Source organism: Tupaia chinensis, unplaced genomic scaffold (genome assembly GCF_000334495.1).
Source record: "Tupaia chinensis unplaced genomic scaffold, TupChi_1.0 Scaffold000002_1, whole genome shotgun sequence".
Taxonomy (NCBI): Eukaryota; Metazoa; Chordata; class Mammalia; order Scandentia; family Tupaiidae; genus Tupaia; species Tupaia belangeri.
In genome coordinates, this window is record NW_006159428.1 from 5531303 (window position 1) to 5537220 (window position 5918).

General features: G+C 44.6%; 1 long non-coding RNA gene across 2 annotated transcripts in view; it reads right to left on the reverse strand.

Annotated features, from left to right (window-relative positions):
• Window positions 1-5179, reverse strand: part of LOC102492737 (uncharacterized) — an 18388-nt gene extending 13209 nt beyond the window's left edge. Inside the window, exons 1-3 of one of the 2 annotated variants that reach the window (XR_001370525.1) lie at window positions 5155-5179; window positions 4574-4722; window positions 2769-2972 (exon numbers count right to left, since the gene is read on the reverse strand). This is a non-coding gene — a long non-coding RNA (uncharacterized LOC102492737). Of the gene's footprint in view, window positions 1-2768; window positions 2973-4573 lie in introns of those variants that run through there. The other variant, XR_333161.1, reaches the window with a different exon arrangement.
• Between the last annotated feature and the right edge of the window lie 739 nt (window positions 5180-5918).

Genomic DNA, 5918 nt, shown 5'->3' on the forward strand with positions numbered 1-5918 from the left:
TGCTGATCTGCTGGGGAGGTGGGCGAAAGGTTCCAGAAATACCAGAGCCTTCCTGCATCATTCAGCAGCTCTGATGTCACACCTAGTCATGCTGCTTCTGGACCCCAGCGAGGCAAAAGACTGGCAGCTTCTACCTCCCGGCATCAGTGATGAGGTGGGTGTCACATGCTGGTGAGGGGTTTCACGGGGGAGTCTGGAGTGAGGAGGGAAAGGTTCAAGGAGGGGTTGAACCCTGAGTCAGACAGAATGGCAAGAAAGGAGGCTTCTTCCTAGAGAAGACCTTTGGTACCAAAAAAGGGTTCATTTTAACCTTCTTTGAATTTGGTATGAGATGGGCTGCAAAGGAGAGGAAAAAAAAAAGAGAGAGAGAGAATTTTGGCAGAGAAGGGTCTCTTGACCTACACTGAACCAGGATCTAGTCATTGGCATCAGCTTCCTGGGAAGCCAGAGACCTCAGACCTTGGAAGTCATGACGGTAGCAAACGGCACACAGCCAGAGAAGGGGTTACAAGTCTGAATGAACATTACACTGATGGGAGTCATTTTGTTTCCCCAGAAATAACTTACTAGATTTTTCCAACCCAATATGTCCTATGAATTTAGGGACCATTGAAAACATTTCATGAAACTCCTTTGTGGGGTGTTCATGCGATCAACAGGAAAACATTATATATAGGCTTGTGACACAGCCTCATGGGGTTTGTGCTCCATCAATTAGGTTTTTGCCTCTCATCAGAAACCAAGTGAGAACATGCATTTCGAGCCCTCTGAGAGAAATTCCATGTAACATCAAATGTAGGTTCATTTGCCGTGAGAATCTAGCCGTGACTCTGGGAGGTGAAACGCAGCGCCCAGGCAGCCAAGACAGACCTGAAGTTTAATCAGAGGTGCCTTTTTTGTCCACTGTCATTGATGGGCTTGAAGCACCTACTGGCAGAACACTGCTCCCAGAAGGAATCATTTACAACGAAGCCTTAGCGTGAATGGCCTTTCAAAATACATGTACAGCATCTGTGAATACGACCTTACTTTAAAAAAGAACTTTTGCAGATGTAATTAAGATGAGATCATCCTGAGTTAGGACAGAAGAAAAGGTGAGGTGAAGGAGGTAGAGACGGGAATGATGTATCTACCAGCCAAGGAATGCCAAGGATAGGTGTGAGGCCCATCCAATGCTTTGATTTTGGACACCTCTCCAGAACTGTGAGAGGAAATGTATGTTGTTTTAAACCAGCTTAGTTATTGCGATTTGTTACTGGCAGCCTCAGAAAGCTAATGGAAAGCCGTTGATTTTTACTTACATGGCATCAGCTTTAGTCCATTGTATTGCTAGTAACAGAAATACTCTAGTCTGGGTAATTTATAAAGAATAGAGATTTAGGGCTAGTCCTGGAGCCTAGTAATTAAGGAAGCCAAGCTCCATATGCCCAACTGTTGTTCTAATCCTGACCCTCCTGGCCTGAAAAACTCCTTGGTGCACATGTGTGCATACTCCCAAAAAAGGATAGAGAAATAGAGGAGAACTCCCCTTAAAGGGTGCTTTCTCTCTCTCCCTCTCTCTCTCTCTCTCTCTCTCTCTGGACAGTGCATGTGCCCTCTGGCAAGTAAAAAAAAAAATACAGAGAAAAGAATAGAGATTTATTCAGTCCATAGTTTTGGAGGTCCAAGGTCAAGTGGCCATACCTGGTAGGATTTCTTGTTGGCAAGGGCTCTCTGAGGAGTTTTGGGGACAGCGCAGAGTATAAGGAGGAGACAGAGCAAGAGTACACACACATTCGTGTCTGTGTGTTCTCCTTTTAAAGCTACCAGGAGTCGATCATGGGGGCCTCATCCTAATGACCTCATCCAACCCAAACATCTCCCAAAGGCCCTGCCTTTCAATGCCATAATTAGTTAAGTTGCCACCTCCTCAACACCATTTCAATGGCTCACCAAATGTCAACACACAGAGTTATAGGGAACACATTTAAACCATCACAACTTCCCACAGAAGATGTTAATTCAGAAGGAGTTCTTTAGTTTTTAAAGACCTCACCTTCCCATCAATTTGTCAAGTACCAGCACTGGAGTCTGAGCATACTCGAACCAGGATGGGGAGGAACAGAGACGGGCTGCCCTGGAGCCAAAGTTCTACAGCTGACTCCCAAACTGTGTGCCTGGAGGAGTCACCTCACCTCTTCCTCATGGGTCAGGCAGGAATATTGTGAAAAGTAAATTAAATAAATCACGAGAATGCTCCATGTCAAATGAAAGGTGGCCTGGAACCCTCACCATCTCTCACTCTTAGAAGCCCTGCAAGGAGGAGCATCTCTGTTGAGTTTGTTGATCTAATGATGTTTCATCAGTACAGTTAATATGAGCTCTGCAGTCAGCCTGCCTGGGCTCCAGGTCTTACAACTTTATGACCTTGTGCAAGTTCCTTCCCTGAGTCTCAGCTCTTTATTCACAAAGTAAAATAAGAGCAAGACCAACCGGTGGTGGGTGGCTGGATCCCACATAGCCTACTGTGTAGTTTAAGTCCCAGACTCAGCAGCTGTGTATGTGCACATGTCCAAAATCCTGGGCCCATGAGTGTAACTGCCCAAAATCCTGAAAGAAGGGAGAAATGGAGGAAAAAGGATTGCAGCATGACCATTTCCCACGGATGGAACTCTCTCATTTTCTCTCCCTTTCTCTCTTTCTGCGACGAGAGTATCATGGCCTCTGGCATAACTTTAAGAAAAGAATAAAAATATTTATCTAATAGCACTGATCACAGATTGGTTGTGATGACTGAGGAATGTCATACATGGAGGTAGTAGATTAGCATCATGTTTGGCCTACAGTAAGCTTTCAAAAGAGTGGCTGTCTTTATCAGCATCATTACTTAGCACTGATCCTGAGGGGTCCACGTGAAAAGTGACAGTGCCATGAAGCTGTCAGGTTCAACTTCAGGTCTCCCATGAACTTCGTTTAACTTGCTACTGTCAAAGCTGAAACACAATGAACAAATCATAAGGACTCCAACATCTTCACTGTTTCACCAATAAAGAATTTTTTTAGAGTTAATATTTTTGTTGTGAAAAACCACTTAGCTAGGGAACCAGCAGTTAGCGTAATGGCTATGTCGCTGGACTCCCACGTAGTTGACCGCAGTTCGCGTCCCAGACCCGGTAGCTTAGAACTCACGCTGGGCGCATGTGCGTGCGTGCCCAAGATCCCGAGAGGAGAATGGAGGAGAAGGGATTGCGGCGTGGCCATCCCCCCTGGGGGGTGATTTTTCGCTTTCTGTCTCTCTGTCTCTCTCTGTCTGTCTGACAAGCGTACGCACCCTATAGCAAAAACCTCTCCAGAAAAAGAAAAAAAAAAGAAAAAATTAAATTCAAGAACAAATACATTTTTTACTTGAAACGCCATGTGTTAAGTAATCTCCTTTTTCTAAAGTTTGTCTACCTGTTTTTGCATTTTCACAAGTGTTGACAATGATATGCTGTGCCATTTCCTTTTTTTTCCTTTGTACTTTTCTACTTTCTTGAGCATGTATTTAAAAAGCATGTGTTATTTTCACAAAAATCATAACGTTATTTTAAACACTTATCTATTGTAGGCCAACCCTACAGCCTAGCGGTTAAGGGAGTCAGATTTCACATGGCTGACCACAGCTCAAATCCTGGCCCTACACCTTAAAAAACATGCCAGGCATGAGTGCGTGTGTTGTTAAAATCCCAACAGGATGGAGAAATGGAGGAGAAGAGATTGCAGTGTGATCATGTCTTGCTGGGGAGTACTTCCATCTCGTAGGCTCCCCTCACCCCTGCAGTCTTTCTGGTGACCACATGTATGCTCTGGCAATTAAAATAAAAACAAACTTGGGGGCTGGCAGGTAGCATAGTGTTTAAGGCACTGGATTCCCACACAGCCAACCGCCGTTTGAGTTCTGGACCTAGTGGCTTGTTTCTCACTTTCTCTCTCTCTGTGTGTTTCTCTCTGGTCAAATTAAAAATAATAAAAATAAACAAATTTTAAAACCTTATCTGTTGGGAACCAGCAGTTAGTGTAATGGCTATGTTGCTGGACTCCCACGTAGTCGACCACGGTTCACGTCCTGGACCCGGTGGCTTAAAACTCACGCCGGGCGCGTGTGCATGCGTGCGTGCCCAAGATCCCGAGAGGAGAATGGAGGAGAAGGGATTGCGGTATGACCATCCCCCCTGGGGGGTGATTTCTCGCTTTCTGTCTCTATGTCTCTTTCTGTCTGTCTGGCGAGCGCATGTGCCCTATAGTGAAAACCTCTTAAAAAAACTAAAAAACAAAACAAAAAAAAACCTTATCTGTTGATCCGTAGCATAGGTAAATTCATAGAGACAGAAAGTCACCAGGGCACAAGGGAGAGGGGAATGGGAGTTGTTTAATGGATGGGGAGGTGGTTATTTAGGATAATGACAGCATTTTGCAAATGAATAGCAAGGATGGTTATAAAAACAGTGGATGTACTTAATGACATCTTATCGAACACTTGAAAATTGCTAAAATGGTAAATACTAGATTAAATATATCTTATCACAATGAAACACAACACCAACAGAAAGCATACCTGCTGTGTTCCCCATTCCTGGGGCACTGTGACAGAAGAAGGATGACCAGGTGGCCGCTATGGTGGATGAACCAGGCCAATGGACTTGCTACTCCAGCTCAGTATTTGCATACATGCAGCCTTAATGATTTAACTCCAAGAAGAGATAACTGTGGAGATGGGGATTTCAGGATCTCAGGGCCCAAGGAAGAAAAACCTGCTAAAAAAAAAATCTTTAAATAGAAATAAGATATGGAATTAAAGGGAATTTTCCCAGTGTCTGAAAGTCCAGCAGGTAGGTGGGGACTTTCTTTTTTCTTTTTTTTCAAAACTGGCCAAGAAGTTCTGAACATTGGGATTGTTCTTGGATTCCTTTGGCTCTGTATCCTCCCATTCAGCTAAGTGTCCCATGTTTGGCCTAGTGATCCAATAATCAATTCCAATTTTACATATGTTAGGCCTGGAAACTGTCCTTTTCCAAGGAGGTGTAATCTTGCACTATTCTCTCTCTCTCTCTCTCTTTCTCTGTCTCTCTCTCTCTCTCTCTAAGGAAGACAGATGGAAAAGAAAACTGTGGGCTGAGACAGGAACTCAGGCCCCACCTCCGGCCTGTCCATTCCAAGCCCCTCAGAATCTTTGTTGTATGTGCTGCCATGGCGACTGCTAGGGACAACACCTGGTTGAGTGGGAGACTGCCAAAGCCCACTGTAGCATCAGCAAGGGACGAAGAGGGTATTTCCGGGACAGGCAGTAAGCAATTAAGTGACAAAGGGCCAGATCTGAGTCCGCCAGCTCGAATGGTCTGGAAGTGTTTGACCCATAGTTTAAATCACAGAGGCTGTGAACGTAATTTAAAAAAAAAAAAATCAATATAATTGGTTTTGTGCTCACTGAATATTTGAAGGACTCTTTCTAAGTTACCTTCTGATTCTTTATTCTGGGGCATGATGACCAATACGAACATTGGCCTCCGTCCCTGGCCCTTCATGGGTTTATAATTACAGCGGGTCCACAGAGAGCTCCCAAACACCCTGGCCCAGGCCAAGACCAGCTGTTTGCACACAGACCTGGAGGAGAGCAGCGCCTGCAGACGGTGAAACATGTTCTCATATTAGCGTCTTTCTCACGAGCACTGCGCGTACACTGTTAGCACAGTCAGAGGAGTCAAAGTGGCTTCCCTGTGTGTGTTTCTCCTCTCCACTCCCCTTAAAAAAATGGAGTCTTAAATTTCACGTTCTGTGATCTAACTTCCCATTTCCCACTCACAAACAAATGACATCTGGCCACTCTCAACAATAAACTTGGAAAGATGAGACATTTCCTGTTAGTTCTCCGTGTAACCCCTGCTTAAACTTTCAAATTCCTG